General features: G+C 49.9%; 1 protein-coding gene and 1 pseudogene across 5 annotated transcripts in view; one reads left to right on the top strand and one right to left on the bottom strand.

The window, feature by feature from the left end:
- GLI2 (GLI family zinc finger 2) overlaps positions 1–17,284 on the top strand; it is a 247,474-nt gene that overhangs the window by 95,224 nt on the left and 134,966 nt on the right. The gene's annotated exons all lie outside the window — the stretch shown is intronic.
- On the bottom strand, positions 3,465–4,234 carry LOC308621461 (ferritin heavy chain-like; annotated as a pseudogene). The gene has a single exon. The product of its transcript is annotated as a ferritin heavy chain-like (transcript).

Here is a 17,284-nt window from a genome sequence, read left to right as displayed (position 1 = left end):
TATTTTTAGTCTGTGCGTTTATTTTGGTTGGGGCTGGTATTGAGCAAAATCGGAGAGCATCTTCAGTGTTCCTGAACCCATGGAAAGAGCTTTATGTATATTGTCTCTGATTGTCACAGTCCCTGAGGATTTGTGTCGTTGTCCCATGTGATAGTGGCAGAGAGAGGGATGGGAAGGGAGGTGGTGCACGCGCTGCTGGCTGGGAACTCAGATTTGAATCCCGCTTGGACACTTATGAAGTCCTGAGCCTCCCCAGGCCTCGGTGTCTTCATCTGTAAATGGGGTGCGTTGTGATTCTTGCCTCCCAGGGCTGATATTGGAGGTCCCTGAGGCCATGCTTATAAAGTGCCAGCCTGTAGTAAGGATCCTCTAAATGCTGCCAGCATCGGGGAGATTGGAATATTGCTGCCCGAAGTGTGAGCCAGTGAAGGGACTGGTGGGATGGGCCCGTGCTGGGCCGAGTCCACCGCAGTACCTGGGAGAGGATCACAGCCCCTACAGGCACCACAGTGACTTCTTGTTGGCTGGTTCTCCCAACCAACAGTGAAAACCCAGGCCATCCTGTGGCGTTTGCCTGGTGATGAGGGAATCACCGTGGATGGGGCCCCCGTTCGTGCCTGCCCGGTCCGGGGCTCCAGGCCTCTCCTCCTCCATGGGGCTGACCCAGCCTGCGTGCCAGGGGAGCCAGTTCCAGGTAGCTGGGAGTGCAGACTTCCCTCGCCTTCCCCTCCAGGGCACTCGAGGTCAGACAGCGGCCGTCCCCCAGAATCGTGGCTGTTTGGGGATGGCCTTTGTGTCTGCACCGCGTGTCCACCTCTCCGGCACCGCCCCTGCCTCCGGGGTGCGCCTGGCTGTGACTCTGTGCAGTGTGTTTGGGCAGCTGGAAAGTAGGCGACTTGCTGTTCAGAAGGGCAGCTCTGCACCCGCCCCCCCCCCGCCCCCTCCCGGCTGTGTGACCTGGACAGGTCACTTCACTGCCTGAGCCTTGGGAGGGAGGACACCTGGGCTGAGTCAGGTGGCGGCTGGCCTGGGGAGAGGGGCCCTCCATGGGGCAGCAGCCGATTAGAGAGTCCTGAAGCTCTGTGTCCTGTCGTCTGGAAAGATGGGGACAGCTGGAAGAGATACCCTCCCCCCGAAGGCATGGTGACAGGACACTGTGTGTTCAGGTGGCAGGTCACAGAGACGCTTGGGACCGGGAACCTGGGTTTGCAGCCCTGTCTGCTCTTCCCTGGGCTCTGTGTGACCCATTTCCCACTCTGCAGGACCCAGAAGGTCAGGGCTGTCATGAGATTGGCTGGATGAGTAGGTCCCCTCCCGTGTGCTGCTCCCCTCGGAGCCCTTTGCTCCCTGTGGACAGAGGTGTGCAGGCGTCCGGCAGCCACTTTGTGCCGTGGAGGTCACCTCCCTCCAGGCTGCTGGTTGCCAGTGGGGAGCTGAGGACTGCCAAGGCCCCTGGGCCAGCAGTTTCTTTCAGCTCTCCCTTCCTCCTCACTGGTGGGTAGGAAATATGCAGGCCACTTAGGGACACTCAGCATTTGAATTTCAGATGCACTTTCAATAGAATCCACAAACCAAGATTTAGAATTCAGTTGGAAACCAATTCTCAGGCCTTCCAAAGCAGTCTTAGTCCTTAAAACTAGCACGTAGCCCGTAAGGGGTCTGTCGTTGGCTTGTCTGGCCCGGCTGAGGTCAACAGTGTGTTGGCCTACTTCTCGGTCGGATTCAACATGACTGTGAATGCCAGTGCACAGCTCTGGGGGTGCGCCCCCCTCAGACCATCACACTCTGGGGTCCTCTGCAGAATGTACAATCATGTTCTAAAATGTAGATTTTAGTAAATATTATTCAGGTATGGTGAGGCCACCAGATAGGAAACAATTGTCACTGAAAGATAGTGTTAGTCACAAACCAGAAGAGGATGGGGCCCACCACACCCCACAGGGCCATGTGGGGGAGCGCCAAGGCCCAGGGTGAGTCAGGAGGCAGAGGGGGTGGGGAGTTTGGGCAGGAGCCTCTACGGTGGTGTTTGCGGGCAGGAGTTGGGTGAGGCAGGATCGGCGGGCTTAGGATGGGCTAGTTTGAGCCTTTCCAGTGGGCTCTGGTATGTAGGGCCATCTCAGCTGTCCGGGCTCTGGGGTGATTAGGGCAGAGAAGTATTGCCTCCTGGGATATAAGAGCCAGATCCAAGGGGTGGTCTGGGGTATGGGCTCTGGACTGGCTGGCTTGCATATGAAAGGCACACTCCCCTGCCACATTTGCAGTCTTTAAGAATTGACCAGCCCTGGAAGGGGCCATCTCTCCCCAGTCAGTGAGGCCCCAGATGCCAGAGCATCAGGAACACAGAAAATAAGAAAATGTAGTTAATAGAAATCATCCGGAGCCGTGAGATGGGGTCCGGCTCACTATAGACCCCTTTGCTCACAGACCATTTTCTGGCCTCCTTGGCGTGTGGTTTCTGGAGCTCTGGCCCTTGCCACGTGGTCCTCGCTACAGGTGTACGGGTCACCAGTTTTCTGTGGGGGTCTTCTGCATCGTCCTGTCATGGTCCTGGTTTCCTGGACTGGCAGATTGCGTGTAAGGAAGGACCTGGCCATGCAGCCCTCACGTGGGCGTTTCAGTGACCCTGTGGGCCAGGTGTTCAATTTAATACGTGTGACTGATCTCATTTTAATGTGCACCCCCTCATTCACGTAGTGGACATTGCGTTTTCTTCTCCCCAGGTTGGCCCATTCATCCGTCGTCTTTGCCTAGCTTTCTATTGGATGTCTGCTTTCTTATTTTTTTTTTTAAGAGATACTAATCACTTGTTGTTTAGATGTGTTATAAATAATTTCTTCCAGTCTTTGATTGGCCATTATGTTTGCTTATGGTATGGTTTATCGGGACAAAGTTTTACGTTTTTGTTTTTTTTTTTAAATTAGTGTCTGCTTTATAACAAAGTGAATCAGTCATACATATACATCTGTTCCCACATCCCTTCCCTCATGCATCTCCCTCCCTCCCACCCTCCCTATCCCACCCCTCCAGGCAGTCACCAAGCACCGAGCTGATCTCCCTGTGCTATGCGGCTGCTTCCCACTATCTATCTACCTTACGTTTGGTAGTGTATATATGTCCATGCCTCTCTCTCGCTTTGTCACAGCCTACCCTTCCCCCTCCCCATATCCTCAAGTCCATTCTCAAGTAGGTCTGTGTCTTTATTCCCGTTTTACCCCTAGGTTCTTCAGGACATCATTTTTTAAAATTCCATATATATGTGTTAGCATACGGTATTTGTCTTTCTCTTTCAAAGTTTTACGTTTTAGCATAGCTGAGTGTATCATTCTTTTCCTGTGGCATACATTCGTATCTTAAGAGGTCTTTTCCTACCTTGAGGTCATAAAGATGTTCTCTAATATTTTTTCTAAAAATTATGAAATTGTACATTTACATGTAGTTTTTTTTTGGGGGGGGTACCAAATTACTTTATTTGAAGGAATGGTACTAAGGAAAAAACTTGTAGATATTTTGGTACAACTTACAGAAAAGGTAAAGGTAACCCAAACATGCATGCACGGCCTTGGTGACCAGGGAAGTCACCCCTGTGGCTATGGGAAGCCAGCCTAAGGCTTAGCTCTCATTATCACTATTTCCCAGGGTGTGCTTGTCAAAGAGATACAGTGCCATGCCAGATTCGGGGGCCCCCATCGTGTGCAAGTTGGTTACGTGGTCACCCAATTCTTTAATGGATTTCACCTGCTCATTCAGATAATGAGTCTCAATGAAGTCACACAAATGGGGGTCATTTTTCTCAGTGGCCAGTTGGTGCAGTTCCAGTAGTGACGGATTCACATTTTTTCCAAGTGTAGCGCACATTCCATTGCATTCAGCCCATTCTCCCAGTCATCACGGTCTGGTTTCTTGATATCCTGGAGGACGATTCGGCCACCCCGTTGCTCAGCATGTTCCCTCTCCTCACAAGATTGGTGAAGAAAGTATTTGGCGAAGTTCTTCAAAGCCACATCATCGAGGTCAAAATAGTACGACATGGACAGGTGGATGCAGGAGGCGTAGAGCTCCAGGTTGATCTGGAGGCTGATGGCGGCCTCCGAGTCCTGGGGGTAGCTCTGGCGCACCTGCGAGGGGGACGCGGTCGTCATGGCGGGCGGCTGAGGTGAAATGGTGGCGGTGGCTGCGCGGCGCTGTAACGACGGCGGGGACCTTGGGGCGGTCGGAGGGCGCTGTGAGGTGGTGGCGAGGGCAGGCTCTGAGCGGCCGGCGGCCGGACGGAGCGGGGAACGAGCGCCGGGTTCCGTCCAAGCACTGTTGAAGCAAGAAAGTGCGGCGACTCTCCGCGAGGACTACCTGTAGTTTTAAAAAACTAGCTGGAATAGTTTTGTCTTTGACGTGACATAAAGTATCAAATTTTGTTTTCTTTGTCTATGTGGATGGATAAGCAACTGTTCCAGTATTTCTTTGTCTATGTGGATGGATAAGCAACTGTTCCAGTTACTGCATTTCCTAATTTGTAAATGCAAAAGCTATCCCGTGTGTTGCCCTTGTATACACGTGTGTCTGTTTCTGGCCTATCCTGTTGCGTTGGCCCATTCACTTCTCCATTAGCCATCCTATACTGTCTTAGTCACTGTAGCTTTATGTTAAGTGTAATATCTCATGGGATGAATCCCCTCATTTGTTCCTCTTTCAAATTGCCTTGGCTCTTCCTTGGCCTTTGTTCTACCATGAGAATTTTAGGATAAACTTTTTTTTAGATTTCCTGAAAAATCTCCATTGGGATTTTGATTGGGGTTGAAATGTTTTGATTGGTATTGAATTGAACTGATTTGATTAATTTGGGGAAGACGGCCATCTTTGTCATATTGAATTTTCCCCACCTAGGATCATAATCTTTACTGTTTCTTTTATAAGAAAGTCTTTTGAGTTTTAGTTGTGTCATAAAGCCCTTACATATCTTTTGTTAAGTTTTCCCGAGTACCCTACGGTTCCGTTGCTTTTGTAAATGGTAAACGTATACTTGAAAATGACCGTTTCTAATTCTTTATTGCTGGCGTCTAGGAATGTAGTTGCATTTTGTATATTAATCCTGTTTCCAACAACCTTGCTGACATCTTATTAAATGTATCCATATAGATTTTATAGGTATTTTATTTAATCTTGTTATTCACAAATTATGGAAGTCTTTTCCTTCCTTTCCAATTTTTACATCTTTTATTTCTTTTTTACATCTTATTGTGCTTTTTAGAATATCACTGTCTAATAGAAATATGATGTGAGCCATTTGTTTGATATAAAAGTTTCTGGTATCCACATTTTAAAAAGTAAAAAGAAATAGGTGAAATTAATTTTGATAATATATTTTATTTAACCCAATATACCTAAATATTAGCATGTTGACATGCAATCAATATAAAAATGACTGAGATAGTTTATATTCTTTTTTATCCAAGTCTTCAAAATCCAGTGTGTGCTTTATACTTAGAGTACATCTTAGCTTGGACGAACCACATTTCAAGTGGGGAGTGGTTATTGTCTTGGACCCCAAGGTCTAGAATCTTCACTGTTGAACAGAAATTTGGTGAGTGGGCATTTTTATCTTGTTCCCGACTTGAAAGAGAATGATTCTGAAGTATTACTATAAGAATAATGTTTAATGGTTTTTGGTAGATTTCCTATATTAGGTTTAAAATTTCCTATTTTGTTAAGGCCCCATAATTGTGAAGGGAGGTTGAATTTTATCAATGCTTTTCTACAAGTAATGAGACAATGATAAAATGTCTTCTTTATCCTCTTATTGGATTGACTTTTATATTGACACATTTCTATTATTGTAATAGCATTTATTCTAGGGATGAACCCACTTGAGTTTACTTTGTTGGATTTAACTGGTAATATTTTCATTAAGATGTTTGAATCCATGTTCATCAATGAGATCAGCCTATGAATTTACTTTTTTTCTGTTCTTATTTAGTTGAAGTATTCACCACATTAGCCTTATAACATGCTAAGGAATATTATTCTCTCAAATATTCAAATATTTGTATATGTTAAGCATTTTCCTGAATTATTTGTATATGTTAAAGTATTTGTATATATTTGCATATAATCACATTAGTGTATGTCAAATATCGGCTAAGGATTGTCCTCAAATAGTTGCATTATGTTAAGGATTGTTCATTCCTGTGAGGTTTGGAAAAACCCAAACTGCAAAACTGCCTGGTTTTGTTGGTCTGTTAAGAGTTTTTTTTTTTTAAAAACTGCTGATTCAGTTTGTTTAATGGTTAGAGGTAATTCCCATTTTTAATTTCTTTTTGTTTGTCTTCCATAAAATCAATCAATCCCTCTCTCTTTAGGAATGTGTCAGTTTCTCCTGTTACCAAATTCATTGACAGTGTCTCTAGTTATGTCCCTCTTTTTATTCCTAACGATGTTGATTGCTGCTTCTCTGTGTTTTGCTGAACAGAGGTGTGTTGGCTTTATTAACCTTTTCCAGTTGCTCGATTCCCTCTTGTTTCTTTGTTTTCTGTTTCATTGATTTCTTCTCCTGTCCTGTATCCTGTTCCTTCTTTAGGTTTGCATCAGTGTTATTTTCCTAATTCCTGGAGTTGGGCCCCTAGATGACTGACTTTCATTCTTCCTATTTTTCTGCTCTCCCTGACATCAGCATGTATCTAAGTGCTGCTTCAACTCCAAAACAAGAGTTCTGATATATTGCAATTTTATTCTTTTCAGATACTTAATTTTTCTTCAGCTTTGGGAATTGTTTGATCCATCATCTCTTCCCATTATGCCTTTCCCACTATTCTCTCTATTCTTTCCTTCTTGGTATGTTCCATGTGGTATCTGTTGACTCCTGCTTGTGGGTGTGTAGGTGTGGTTTGTAATTTTGGATTGTACTCCAAGCCAAAGGAATGAATCTCTAATGGTGAGATTCCAGGCTTGGTAGATCGTGAATAGAGATTTTATCTGTCAGAAACCTCTGTGGCCTGAGTGAGGCTTTCTCCCTCCAGAGTGGTTTTCTGTCTAACGTTGCCACGTTCCTCAGGGGTGGCACAGGAGTGGGATCAACTTTGTATTCTTTTCAGAGCTTGGGGGTTTCTGGAGCATGGGGACTACAGTTGGAGCTATCGCCCAGTAAGAAGGGAGGCAGGTTGTTACTGACACTCAGAGGAGACTTTTAAAATCCACTGCCCTTTTCCCAGGCAGAAGTGCAGGCACCCAGGCAGTCTTGGGGTGTCCCTGTGCTGGTGGGCATTGAAGGGTGTCCATCCCCCCCAAAGCTGTAGCCCTGCCAGTGACTTGACTGCTCAGGGGTCTCCTGTCCTCTCCCTGCGAGGGTTGCTAAAACAGGACCAGTGGGTTGCAGAGATGCCCTGGGAACCCCCAGCACCAGCTCACCTGTTCCCGCTTTGGTCTCCAGATTCCCTCTTGGTTTTCTGCACACCCCCTCCTTGTCTTCCAGCTCAAATGTGCATCTAAATAGATATTCATTATATTTATTGAGTTGGAGAACTTACCTTGTCAAGTCTCTATGCTGTCTTTTTTTTCATATGCAAAATGAAATGTAGGGAATGAGGTTGATGGGGAAAGAAACCCACGTTTTGGGAAAGAGCTGTCATTATTATCCACTCCAGGCAAAAGACCCATGAAGCGGTCGGTTTTCCGGAGAGGAAATCCTTGGCGTCTGCCTTATTCCCAAATCCACTGGCTAAGTCCAGGACTGACTAAGCCTTCTTGGACAGGGACCAAGGCTCCTACATGCCACACCAGGGCCCAGTGTTTGGGGTCAGGACGGCGGGGGTGGGGAACCCGTTCCGCCTCCTTGCAACCTCATGCTGGGTCCTCTTGCCCCTTCCCTGCTGAGTCATCTTTGCAGGTCACCTGACCGTTCTGTGAGCGCATCCTTCTCTAGAAAAAAATATTTTGGTGACCGTGATTCCCCTGACACTGGATTCACGGGCTTAAGGTGACTTCAGTGGGATTCGGGGGGATTATGACTGATTATGACTTCCTGAATTTCTTCCTTGTCTTCATTCATTCATAGAATATTTACTGAGCCCCTGTGAGTTAGGTGCCGTTCTCAGCGTGGCACTGTTGAACACTGCATGACTTTTGGCATGCCAGGGGCTGGAAAGGCAGAGGAGAGCTGGACTTGCCTTTCAGGCTCACCAGAATGTGGTGGGGACAGGGCTGTCCCCAGAGTCCCCGTGCAGAGCAGCAAGAGTGCAGGTCCTCAGCGGGCATGGCGTCCGTGATGAAGCCAGTTGGGAGGGAGTGTGAGTGTGAGTGTGTGTGTGTTGGAGTGTGAGTGCGTGTGTGTTTGTGTTCTTGCCGGGGTCTGGGAAGGATGAATGCAGCCCCTTCCCCTAGCTCCAGTTCACCTTTTATCGGGGACAGTCGGAGGTCTTTGGCTTTTTGTTAAGTTTTTAATGATCTCATTATCAGAAATAGTGTATCTTTCACGATTCCAAATTCAATTGTTACAGAAGGGTTTATGGTAAAAAAAAAAAAAAAGTTCCTCTCCACCCTGTCTCCCCACCAGCCAACTGCTTCTGCTCCCTGGAGGCCACCGATGCCACCAGTTTCTCACACGTCCTTTGCGAGATATTCTCGATGTACACATGTACCTAATACATATATTTGGGAATATTTATATACATGTGCCGATCTATAAATTTACACACAGACATACATATATGTTTTTTAATGCAATTGTCAGCATCTAGCTATTTTGGCTTGACAATGTATCTTGGAAATTGGCCCATATCAGGCCTGAAGTGCTTCTTCATTTGTTTTTATGGCTGCTTGGTATTCCATTATATGGACAGACTATAATTTATTTAACAGGTCCCACTCTGATGGATATTTAGATTTCCAGTCTTCTGCTGTTTTCGAACAATACTGCAAGAAATCGTCTTGTGCTTCACACATTTGAGAGTATGTGTAGGGTAGAATGCATCATTACTAACTTGCTGAAGTAATAACCAGAGCTCCAAGTCAAGGCCCCCAGCATGGGGGTGGACTGGCCTTGGCCTCCTGAGCTTCCTATGGGCTGAACCTGCAGTTATAGGAATTTTCCTAAGACCTTCATTCACAGACATGCCAGGTATCGTTTTTAAGGGAGTGAATGACAATACTTACACTTCAGAGAAATTACAGTTAGTAGCAGTCACAGGAAATAGTTTTGTCACTTTTACAGATTATCCGCGAATGAATTCCAAGAAGGGTATTCTAATTGTATTTCAAATGAAAGCATCGCAGGAGAGCTGCCTAATTAGACATTCTGTGGTCTGGGTAGAGATCTGGCTGAGGAGTCGTTCACTGCTGTAAAAGTCGACTCGTTAAATTAAAGATGATACAGATGATGGCACAAAAACAATGTGAGGGTCAGATTTGGTGGAAACTTCATTTTTGACCTAACGTAAGACGTTTTTCCATAAGCTACTGTGCGCACCGCGGCAGACCTATAACTAAAGGCCTGGCTCCTGTTCTTCTGGCCCAGAATGTGGTGACCGTGATTGATACCACTTCAGAAGTCTGTGTTGGGGACCGGCCTATTTGCTGGGATGCTCTCTTCCCGTCCTCCCGACAGCCCTGTCGTCATCCCCACTTTACAGACAGACGGCTGTGGCTCAGGGGGTGATATTACTTTCCTGAGGTCCCACGGCCAGGATTCATGGCCAGGACTCCGGCGGGGCTGTTGAGAGCTGAACCCTTCCCCTTGACTCCCCGGGACCCACCTGAGCTGCGAGGTGGCAGGTTTTGACCAGGATCTGTCTATACTTAGAGCTGTGCTGCCAGTCAAAGTAATTCCAAACAGGACATCGGAGGTGCTGTCAAAGGCCGTTAAGTCCCCTGTGTCCTCTAGAGGAACATTGCAAGAAGGAAAATAAGCACCCTCCCCGCATTTGGGGTCCCCGCAGTGAAGTCGCAGGAGAGCTGTGATGCTGCGGGTGCCTTGTCTCCGGCTGAGGGCGTCAGAGGGGCTTTGGTGGGGGGAGGCCGGGCAGCCTGGCCCTGCCGCAGCCTGCAGCGTGGTCCCGGGCTGGGCCTGTGTCGCTGTCTGTTACCGGGGGGCTGGGGTCCTCTCTGGTGTCACAGCGGAGCTCCAAGTAACCCCTGGCAGGCTGTGCTTGCTATCCCCCAGCTCTAGATCCGCGATCAATAAACTTGGACTGTCAAGGGCCAGACAGTAAATATCTCAGCGTTTGCGGGCCATACCCACGGTCTCTCTCACACCTCCTCACCCCTGCTGTGGATGGAAAAGCATCCTGGACAGTCTGTACCTGATGGAGCAGGACTGGGGTCCAGTCAGGCAAGGGCTGGGGGTTGATTTGTCCCTCAGGCTGGAGTTTGCTCACCCCGCTCCAGTTGACACATGACATTAGGCTGAATCTATATCAAACGAGAGAATCCAGCCCCACTTGGATACAAACCCCACTTTCTATGTCTTTGTGGGTGCAGAACAATTTGGAGGGCCTCCACCCTCTGTCCAGACACCTCACGGCCAAGTGCAGGGGGAGAGCTCTGGCTGGGGAGCCAGCAGACCCGTCTCGAATCGGTCGTGTAGCCTGGAGCAGCCTCTGCTGCTCTGAGCCTCACTTTCCCCACCTGCCAAATGGGAAGGTTGTCTGTGATTTCTCAGAGATGCCTGCCAGCTCCAAAATTAATATTCTCTTCCCTGGGGGTTGTAGTTTTAGTTCGTGTCTTTGGTCACCATGACAAACTGGATAAGGTAATTTGGTGTTGTAACCTGTCCCCCGAAAGGCCCTTAACCTCTGGGGTACCCCATCTTAGCAGACCCGAAACCTTTCGTTGCCAACTGGGAGGGACCGTCCTTGGCGCTTCCTTGGCCCACGTCGTGTCGTGAAAAGATGCACCTGTAACTCGCTGGTGAGGCATGTGTTAGCCCCTCCTCTGCTGTCTACCTGGAATTGCCCCCTGTGTAGCCAGGAGGGATGAGCCAGTGAGACAAACAGGGGAAAAAGATACTTTGGAAGAGCAAACAGTGCAAAGCTTTATCCTTGCTTCTGCATGTATTTTGGCTGTTCCGAGGGAAGGTGTGCTGCACTAGGAGGTAGCCCGCTCACACTCGCCCAAGGAGCTGCGTCAGTCAGGCCCCATCCAGCAGCCACCGCTCAGCCAGGCCCGGGGTCGCCGAGGCTGGCCCCGACCTTCAGCTGATGCTCACGCACGAGCACATGGCAGTTGCCAGCTCGGCTGGGTTGGTGCCTCCGTCTTGTCCTCAGACACTTCCCCCAGCCTCGGTGGCCTGGGGGCTGGAGGAGCCCTCCCTGGGAAAGCTGGAAAGGGAACCCCCAGGCATTGGGAGCTGCATTCACTTCTGGGGCGGACGTCTCTCGTTACACCGCTAGCGAACTCGGGCCTTCATGGGGAGCTTCGGTTTCCTGATTCAAATCATGGGATGGGGGTACCTGCCTGGAGACCTGTTTCCATGGTAAATATTCATTATTTACTAGGCTCCACGCACTGTGCCAGAATTTATGTGTAATACGATAGATGTTATTAGACGGTTTTCCTAATTGCTGGGCACCAGGCTGAGTATTACCCAGATCAGCTCATTCGGTCCTTACAAGAACCTTCTCCATTTCATAGACTGGAAAACCGAGGCTTAGTGGTCTCTAGGGTCACAGCTGGGTCTGGGCCGGGCTGACTCCAGAGTGCGTGTCATTGGGTGACTCTGCCTTTCCCCCCTGGTCGGCAGGCGGCATCACTGGCAGGGCCCCAAGCATAGACTAGACCTGGCCGTGTGCTGCTTAGGTTCTCCCGAGTCAGCAGGTCACTTCCTAGCCATGAGCTGTCTCCCTTCCACCTTCCTGAAAGCCCCTCGTCTGGGGGCCATTCTCTGGAGCTCTGGAAGAGCCACACTGTGGCCCTGGGCTCTGGACCCTCCATGCTGTGGCCACTGGAGGAGGAAGACTGGGCTCTGGTGCACGAGGGCTCTCAGAAGGGGTTTCATAAAACCCTCCACAGGCTCCAGCCCTGCCTGGCTGGGTCTGGAGGAGCCCTGGCATCTGCATTGTTAGGGAGGCTGCTCTCCATCGGCTCCTGCCCTTCTGGGCCCCTGGCCTCTGGGTGGCTTGGTGAGGCCAAGTGCATTCTGGGTGGTGGCACCATCCTTGTTCTGCGGGGGCCCTGAGGGGCCAGCACCTCTACCAGGCCCTGCCAGCCCCTGTCACCCCAAGGCGCCTGTCCTGCCCACTCGTTCCAGGCCCCTTGACCGTGCAAGGTCAGGAGGTGAGAACGGCAGCGCCGTCGGACCCCCCCACCCCCACCCCGGAGGGTCTGGCCCTAGCAGAGCCAAGGCCCAGGCTTGGATCCAGGCAGACGCCGGCTTGGCCCTCAGCACCCCTTGCAAAATAGCTCCCTTGGGTGAGTTACCGCCTCTCTCTGAGACACGCTTTCCTCACCTAGAAATCGGTGTCCGTAACTCCTTCCCAGAGTTGCTGTGAAGATGGAGGGGTCTGTGTCCTCAGAGGGTGACAGTGGACCACGTGTCCAGTCCAGGCCTTGCGTGGAGCCCACCCTCCGGAAGAAGTGTTTGTTCCCAGCTCTGATGCATGGGCCTTGTTCCTTGGAACAGACCCAGGTTTCAGCTGTGTCTCTCCAGCTCCCAGTAGGGTCCTGACCCGTGACAGAGCCCAGCCTGGTTTGGTTTAGTCTCCAGGTTTGGGGCGTGTCATGGTTAGACTGCCTTGTCTGTCTGTGTTTCTGGGGGACTCTGGGCCTGAAACAGGAAGGGCAAGTGGGCCACCCTAGGGCAGGCCGGCCCTGGAGTCAGGCAGGGTCAAGGTTAGCTCCTCTTAGGCCCTGTGGATGCGATGCTGAGGGCCCACGATGCTGTTAGGGGCCCATAAAAAATGTTAAATTTTTTTTTTTTTTTTTTTTTTGTGGTACACGGGCCTCTCACTGCTGTGACGTCCCCCGTTGCGGAGCACAGGCTCCGGACGCGCAGGCTTAGCGGCCATGGCTCACGGGCCCAGCCGCGCCGCAGCATGTGGGATCTTCCCGGACCGGGGCACGAACCTGCGTCCCCTGCATCGGCAGGCAGACTCTCAACCACTGCGCCACCAGGGAAGCCCTTAAATTGTTTTTTAAATGAGAAGAGAGTAAATGACTAGAAGCGAGCACGGAAGCCTGTGTTATATTCGTCTTTAAACCGTACATGTGTAAAATAGAATTTTACAAATGAAGGGGCCCCCAAAGGCAATCGTGCTCAGGGCCACGAGGGTAGCCCCCCTCCCTGGATCCCTGCCCGGGGCCCTGAGGGTCAGGAGGAAGGAGAGCTGGCCAGAGGGAGAAGGAGGCGCACAGCCACGGGCGTCCGGGCGGCGGGGTCCCCCCGGGGTTCCAGCCAGGCAAAGGCAGCGACGGCTGCGTGTCTGGGCCTGCCGAGCCCCAGAACTCTGATTGGGAGGCAGCACGTGAGTGGTGAAAATCACACCCACCCTCCCGCAGCAAGCCGGGAGATTCTGGTCCTCGGATGCTCCTGCTGCCTGGAGGGCCGGGGTGAGGGTTCCTGTTTGGAGCCAGGGAGTTGATTGAATCCAGCCAAGGCCAGGGCCCCGTGCGGAGGCTCAGAATGCGGCTGGGTCCCTGCCAGCGCCCCTCCCCTCAGCACATGTGGTTCCAAAGCCCAGAAAGTGGGGAGACCCACGGGGGCCACAGCAGATGTCACAGTCCCCCGCAACGCGCTTCTCGTTTATCTTTTATTAATGGCAGGCGCTTAGGCAGGGGAGGAGGGAGAAGCCATGAACAATACAGGCTGCATCTTGCTGGAGCTTGTCGGGCGGTGCTGCAGCCGGCACCGTGCACACCTGAGCCCGTCTCTGACGCTCCTGGCCTCTGAACTTGGGAGGAAAGCTTTTCTCCGCCCTGGATGGCACTTGTGGAGCTGCCTCTGGGACAGTCCTGGGAAGACGAGGCCCCGGCCCTGGCCTGTGGTTTGCACCAGCGAGGCCTGGGCCTCCTCCATGAGCAATCCTGTGATGTCTGGGGCTATGGCGCCCTTCCCCTCATCTCATCACCCAGGAAACTGGCGTCCGGAGCAGTGATGCTCGCATAGTGTGTTCACAGCGGTGTGGTACCCGACCCCCTGACACTGGTCTGGGCTTGTCTCCAGCCTTTCATTTTATTTTGGGTTGAGACAGGGTATTTGGGCCAGAGACGAGAACTTAGGCCTGTTTTTCATTGTTCTTTCTATTCTTGGCAACTTTTGCCGAGGGACCTGGCAGAAAAGGGACGCTGGGGAGGGAAGAGTCGAAAGAAAAAGAAGTCTCCTTGGCTCCTTTGCCTTTTCTGCTAAAAATGGTGGCAGTTCTGTGTTTCCACTAAAAATAGCTAGTCCTCTGTCAAGGCCACCCACGCAGAGGATCCGGGGACTGGGGGAAATGAGACACGGGTCCTGGACGTCGCCCACCTGTGTGGAGAGGTCTGGAAGCTCCCAGATAGACACGTTCATGGGAGACAGGGCAGGATAGGGGAGTGGGCCGGGGTGCTGGCTCTGAGGGCCTGAGCTGCACACCTGCCCGTGTGTGACAAGGACAGTACTGTACTGTCGCCAGCTATTCCTCGAAGTTCCTTTAAGAGTAAATGGGTGGCAGATGAATAGGTAAACAAACTATGTACAGACCTACAGCAGAATATTATTCAGCCTTAAAAAGGAAGGAAATTCTGACACATGCTACGTCATGGACGAACCTTGAAGACATTATACTAAGCAGAAGAAGCCAGTCATAAAAAGACAGATGTTGTATGATTCCACTTCTGTGAGTTACCCTAAATAGTCATTCACAGAGACAGAAAGTAGAGAGATGGTTGCCAAGGACCAGGAGGATGGGGGATGGGCAGTTAGTGTGTGATGGGGATGCAGTTTCAGTTTAGGAAGATGGTGGTGATGGTTGCACAAGAATGTGAATGTACTTAACCTCACCAATTGTGCACTTAAAAGTGCCTGAAGTGGCAAATTCTATATTATGACTATTTCACAAGATTTTTAAAGAAGATTCAATGGGAGGTGGCACCTCTCTTCCTCGTGACCCCCCCAATGGAGAATGACTGAGATCGGGTGTTTATCTTTTATGCCAGTTATGACTTGATAATTGGCTTCTTCTGCAGAGAAACTAAACTGACTCTCTTGGGTCACCAGGGCAGACGATGTGGGTGGTGAGCCCCAGAGCCGAGCCTCATGCACCCTGGCATTTAGGGATCCCCCAGTGGAATAGTGAAAGCCTCCACTGGACGAGCCCCACTCAGCGTTGTGGAAGTCTCTCATCTTTAAGAATGAATAGACGTCCAAGGTTTAACCAATATCTGGAGAAAGCCTTCTCCATGAAAGAGCAAAGTCAACATAAACCATGGGCAGAGTACTGTTCCAGGAGAAACAGAATCAAGAAGAAATGAAAATCTAAGTGACAAATAGAGCCTTCTCATTGGTGTTCTCAGAAAAACTGAGAAAGCATTGCATCCATAAAACAAGAACAGGATGCTATGAAATAAGAATTTTTAGAGAGCAGAAAAACAGCTTATTAAAAATTGAAGTCTAGTTGATTTACAATGTTGTGATAGTTTCTGTTGTACAACAAAGTGATTCAGTCATACATAAATATACATTCTTTTTCATAGTCTTTTCCATTATGGTTTATCACAGGATATTGAATATAGTTCCCTGTGCTCTACTGTAGGACTTTGTTGTTTATCCATTCTCTATATACTAGTTTGCATCTACTAACTGCAAACTCCCACTCCATCCCTCCCCCAGAAAAAACAGCTTTAGATGAACAATATGATGGTGGAAATAAAAAGTTCATTAAAGGAATGGACAGTGACTCATGGAAATATCATGGAAAGGAGAATAAACAGGCAAAGGCAAAGAGAAATAAGAGGAGAGTTGGGAAAGCTAGACTGTTAAGGCAGGTGATTGAGCATATAACTAATGGAAGTTCCAGAAAACGGATGACAGAAAATTATAAAACAATTAATAGAAGAAAATTCCCCATATCAGAAGGGCAGAAATCCTTACATTAAAATACTCTTCTGGGGCTTCCCTGGTGGCGCAGTGGTTGAGAGTCCACCTGCCGATGCAGGGGACACAGGTTCGTGCCCCGGTCCGGTAAGATCCCACATGCTGCGGAGCGGCTGGGCCCGTGAGCCATGGCCGCTGAGCCTGCGCGTCCGGAGCCTGTGCTCCGCAACGGGAGAGGCCGCAACAGTGAGAGGCCCGCGTACCGCAAAAAAAAAAAAAAAAAGAAAAAAAAAAGACCTGGTGTTTTAATGTATTCCTTATAAGGGTCAGGTAGCTGTCAGAAGAGGTAAAAGTAGAAAACATTTTAAAAGTTCAAAGTATAATAAATAGACGACTCCAGACCACGGCGGGTGGGGGGGGGGACGTCGCTGTTCATTATAAACCTTTCTGTGCTGTTTGATTTGTTTTTTCATTGTATGCAGAATTGCTTAGATTTTTTTTAAGTTTAAAAAAGAATCGTGAAAGTGAAAATGAAGCAATGTGAATGAGCCATGGTTTGCAACAGGAACTTTCTGGGTTCAACCCAGGGAAGTCTGGACTGGGCTGTGGACCCACCGGCTTGAGCCCGTTGATGAAGCCCTGCTGGGCTTGGATTGAAGTGATCTCTCAAGTGGGGACTTTTCAGTTCTGGCATTTTGCTCTATTTGGGTTACTCTTTGGGGAAACAAATATGCAGACATACAGCCATTGGGCCTGGGCAAGTTCAGAGGCGGTGGAATGGTAGTGGCCTTGCACTTGGGGAGGCCTAGTAGACACTGTCACCTGTGGCTTGGGCACCCAGCTCCTCTGGAATGCAGGCCTGCCCAGGAAGCCTTTGTCGGGGGCTCCTTAGGTCCTGAGAGGACCCATAGGTGAGGCAGGCCCAGTCCCCACCCTTGGGTGTGAGTCAAGGTGGAGTGGGAGGCCCCACCATGGAGCGCTTCCTGGAGGAGGGTGGCAAGTGCCCACCAGGCGGTGGGCAGCAGGCAAAACCACTGTGGTCCCTGCTTCCACAGAGCTCCTGTGCCCTTGGAGGGTGGGGAGGGTAGACAATACACAGGTAAAACACACATGAGACCATTTCAGCGAGAGCTGCTGGGAAGGAGATACAGAGAGCAGGGCAGGAGAGGGTAATCAGGGAAGGCCCCTCGGAGCAAGTGACATCTGAGAGCAGAGAGCCGTGGTGGAGCCTTAGGAAGACGGTTTGCAGAGAATCCGACTGCGGCTGGGCAAGGCGGCGCAGAGGCCCACGGGGAGGGAAGT

Source organism: Mesoplodon bidens (assembly GCF_964165515.1).
Source record: "Mesoplodon bidens genome assembly, chromosome: 8".
In the NCBI taxonomy this organism is placed as follows: domain Eukaryota; kingdom Metazoa; phylum Chordata; class Mammalia; order Artiodactyla; family Ziphiidae; genus Mesoplodon; species Mesoplodon bidens.
Note: the sequence above shows the minus strand (reverse complement) of the source record. Positions and strands in the feature narration are given on the sequence as shown.